Here is a 4968-nt window from a genome sequence, read left to right as displayed (position 1 = left end):
TTTTAATGACTAGAAACAATAAAGCAGTTTATAGATGCTTATTTGAACATTTGGTTCAGTTGAATCACCTAACATAATGATGGATTTGAAATTAGGTGTGATCAAGACTTCTTAAGTGAATTTTAAGGTATTACTAATATTTTGTTTTTTTATTACCAATATTTTGTTTTACTAATATTTTGTATTAGCAATATTTCCAATGCATTTGGTGGAAAAATCAGATGAGTGGATTGGTCACGTGATATGGCAAGGAGAGAATTTTTGGTTTAAAAGTGCATTTTTTTTTGCATTGGCATTTCTTTCAACTGATGCCATTCCAGAAGCTTTTAATGAATTAAAGCCACAAATGCCTGAAGAATACCATCAAGTTACTCACTGTTTCAGAAATAATTTTGTGCATGATAGGATAGAACAACACTTGGACAAAAGTGTTTTTGTTTGATTACTAGTATTGTTTTCACCAAATTTGTGGTCTGTATGTAAGTACATTGGGAATAAATTTTCACATACCCAAAACAACATAGGAGCCTGACAGTGAAGATAGGAAAATTGAATGGGGAATTCTCATGTCAGCATATATCAAATATCAGAATAATTTCAAAAAGAGCAGCACTACATGGAAAATGAATTTAAATGTATTTGCCAAGGAGAGTCATGCCTTAAAGGAAAAAAAAGCTATTCATTGTGATGCAAGACTTAAAAAACATAGTTAATGATTTTGAAAGTTGGCTAGCTCTTATTAACTACCTCTGTGTAGTTGCCCAAAATCTATCTTGCATTCTTATGTGTCAAATTTCCACTTCATTTTTTTTTTAGTTTTTTTCTGCTATTTTAAATTGTCAGATTATTTTTTAGAATTTGTTATACTACGTATTTCATCTTTGCATAATTTCCAATATTGGAGGTATAAATTATGAAATGACTTTTAGAGAGCTCTAATTTGTTTTATGCATTTGTTTTTACAAATGTGACTCTATGAAAGTGCATTATTGCAAGGCTGACTTTGTGTATAAGAATTGTGTGCATATGTAAAAATTTTGAAACTTCCTCAATAAATGAGACATTCTTTTGACACATATGCATTTGGGAAGAAACAAATTTCTTGAGATCTTGGCTCTTTGGGAAGGGTGGGGTTTCACTATGATTCTCCAGGATGGCCTCTAACTCCTTGGCTTGAGGGATCCTACCGCCTCAATCTCTTGAGTACCAGAGAATAGAGGTGAGTGCCACTCCACCCAGCATCCCACTGCAGTTCTTGATGGATCTCTTCAAAAGACTCAGGTTGTTCCTCATGGTATTTCAGATGACTTAAATGATAAATCTTGGTGCACACAACTAGCAAACATAGTTACAGGTATTTATGCATTTCCATTTTGACCTATTTCTTTATAAATACAGTTAATAAATACAGATTATTTCTGCTCATAACTATTATACTGGTGCAACTGTTGTTCATATACCAGCTTGTTTATGCTTGCAAAACTCGCTATGTTTTTATTGCTTATGCTGTTGTAGGTGGACTATAAAGTATTCTTCATGTTTTTATATGTTTTTAAAATAAATTCCCTTTTAAAAATGTAAATGAGTATTATTAAAGTTATTTTTAAAATTTTTTTAGAATTGTATTTTTTTATTTTTAATTTTTCAACATTTTAAACATTCAAGATTAGGCATATGGAATTTTGATTGTGTCTTTTGGTGTCGGGACTATGACGAGCTCTCAATTTATTTATTTATTTATTTTTCTGTAACAGAGTCTTGCTCTGTCACCTGGAGTATAGTGCTGTGGCTTGATCATGTCTCATCACAGTCTCAAACTGAGCTCTATTGATCCTCCCACCTCTGCCTCCTGAGCAGCATGGACTACTGGTACACACCACCACACTGGAAAATTTATATGTGTGTGTGTGTATGTGTGTATGTATGTATGTATATATATACATTTATACATATATATATTCTTTTTTTCTGTAGAAAGGACGTCGCAGCTGTGTTGCCCAGATTGTTGATGTGCAGGGCTCAAAGGGTCCTCCCATCTCAATCACCCAAAGCACTGGGATTACTGGCAAAAACAGCAAAATGTCAGTGTAAATTCACACACTTTTACGTACACAGATATGCATAAACACAAGAATTCTAAGTGACACGTAGACATATAAATAGGTACTCATGCATAAACACAACTCAAACACAAACATATCTATTGAAACACACAATAGTGTCTTGATCTTCTCACTAATGATCAAAATTCAACTGTTCACAATTAATAACATGATCATGCTTTAAATAATAGAAACAAAGAAATCACACTCTAAAACCACACTTGACTACCACTTAGTTTCTTATAAGTTGATAATGTGAAGACAACTTAAAGACTTAAAAGCCCAGAGAAGTTGGGGACTCCTTCTAGAATAAATATTTGCTAAATAAAATCACTGAAAGTGAACATAGAAACATTCTGTAAAGTTAGCTAAATGATTTTTACTATTTTTTTTTTTTTAGAGACATGGTCTGGCTGTATCACCCAGGCTGGAGTGCAGTGGCATGATATTACCTCACTGCACCCTCAAATTCTTGGGCTCAGGTGATCCCCTCGCCACAGCCTCCTGAGTAACTGGATTATAGGTGCATGCCACCATGCTCAGTTCAAATAGTTTTCACTTTCATGACTCTACTGGAAACTTGTTGCTGCTCTAATTCGTGACTTAAAGAGGCAAAACTGAAAACAGCTGTTGCTTGGTTCAGGCGCTTTTTGAGAATCCAGAGGAAAAAAAAAGGTCTGAACTGAAAATCTCCATCTCCATCACCCAGATTTTAAACTGGTGCACTGTCCAAAGGACACTTGGTGTTGTTCCCTAACGGAAAGCCAAAAATACTAGACTGTGCAATCATGGATGGTTCAAAGGTATGTTCTTGGTTAGCAATAGTAATGTTTCATAGCCTCAGGCTATCATAGAGGTCTTAGAGCTTTTGATACTGATAATTGCACTCCATACATTTTTAAAAGATATCAGTGAACATTCTTACTGTGTTCTTTTAGCACTTACTTCATGGAGGTGATCTCTCCTTTTATAAAGATCAATTCAATATCCTTGCTCTGTATTTGCTGAGTATATATCTTCTCCTTCTGTTTCAGATGGCCCTCAGCTTTGTTGAAATTGCATTCTTGATAGAGAGACTCCTAACGTACCCAATATGTCCAAAAGTATAGTGCTCAGGAGCTAGTGTTCAACACCATCTCTGGTTGCAGTTCTGCCAATACCATAGCTTTAACCATAGCTTTATATTCCTCTGATGGACTGAGTTCTGTGAGGACAATATCTAGCTAGAAAGATTGTTGCTGCAGACAAGACAGATAGCTGGCGAATGACTAAACTCACAACTGACATATTGACCACAGAAGATGTGAGAGGACATGTGATTTTGACCCATGCAAAATCAGAGAGTTTGATGTGACATTTTTGATAATTACAAAGCAGCATGTCTTTGTAAAAAGACATAATGGGATAGTGAAGTCTCTAGAAGCTGAAAAGAGTCCGTAAAAGAAAACTTTGGTTCTTATTTATTGTATATCCAGGATTTATTGCACCGACTAGGTCCACTGTGGAAGAGCGATGCTCACATTTAGCTTTGGTTTGTTGAAATTTTACTTCTCTAATATTACATGAATCCAGCTTCTATCTAAGAATTAAGTTGAACTACAAGGATCTATCAACTACCTAGAATCATCTCTTTATGGTCCCATCAGTCTAATTTAACCCTTCCTATTCAGAATTACCAAATTCCAGCCCACTTCATTTTCAAGGGCTCTCCAGATATTATAGAGGCTTACACAGGACCAAGTTTGGGCTGGCACGCAGAGAACTGAAGACCCAGGCTTTTCTGCCTCAGTGGATTTCACCTTCAACCAGCCTACCAAAATGACGAAGGAAAGTCATTCTGTTTTTCTGGAGCATCATTAATACAGAAAAGAATTGTTTTCTCAATCATTCCAATCAACTGTTATAAAGTTCATTTTTTAAAAATATGGTTAAATTCTATTCAACAACGAAAAATACATAAAGATGATTTTAGAATAAAGCCAAAACTAAATGCATGTCTAAATATTTAAATACAAGTATATTTTCTCCTTCTATATTACTCATCATTGCAATACTAAAAGCCACAGATAGTAAAGCAATGGAAAGCCAATCAAAAGACCTCATTAAATAAAACTCAAAATAATAAATTAAAAAATATATATTTATTTGTAGGTAAATAAGTAGGTTGTAGGTATATCTTCCTATTTATATATCTATATATAGATTTTCTAAAGTGAGATGAAACTTCTTGGGTAATAAGACCTGTTGAACCAATTTCTCCCCACAAAAAAACTATTTTGTGGGAATTAAAGTTTAACAAGTGGCTTATAAAATTATCCTTTGCCAAAATTGCTTAATTTTACCTATAAAATGACTGAAATTGATGGTGAAAGGAGGCAAATGGAACATAGATTTAATTGTTATGGAATTTGATATAAAATATGTGACTGAAGAAAAAGATATGTAACAATTTTTTTTTTTGCATTGGAGATTTAATAGTTCTAGATTAATGTATTGAAAGCAAAGTTACAATTCTTTACTACAATAGAAAAACAATGACTTTGGAGGAAAAGGTGTCTTAGTTTTTAATGGATATAGTAACTCAAGTGATGCCAATAAGTTATATAATGCTAGTAATATTTACATATTTTTTCTCAAAAGTTTGAATACTCCTTTAAGTTAAAAATAGTGCAGGCAAATATAAGTAGTATCTTAAATATATTAAGTACTTAAAATATATCAAATGTGCTAAGCACCTATAGCAAGATGGCATATATAATCCTCAGAAGAATCCTATGAAGTAGATACTATCTTTATCCCGATTTTGCAAAAAAAGAATTTGTGCTTCAAAGAACTAATTTACTAAAACTAACACAGTTAGTAAGTG

The 4968-nt window shown here is 33.4% G+C and overlaps 1 pseudogene; it reads right to left on the bottom strand.

The window, feature by feature from the left end:
• Nucleotides 1-2646: 2646 nt before the first annotated feature.
• Nucleotides 2647-3500, bottom strand: LOC108314455 (annotated as a pseudogene).
• Nucleotides 3501-4968: the final 1468 nt, after the last annotated feature.

This window comes from Cebus imitator, unplaced genomic scaffold (assembly GCF_001604975.1).
Source record: "Cebus imitator isolate Cc_AM_T3 unplaced genomic scaffold, Cebus_imitator-1.0 Scaffold154, whole genome shotgun sequence".
NCBI lineage: Eukaryota > Metazoa > Chordata > Mammalia > Primates > Cebidae > Cebus > Cebus imitator.
The sequence above is the reverse complement of the archived record's forward strand: the minus strand, read 5'-3'. Positions and strand labels throughout refer to the sequence as shown.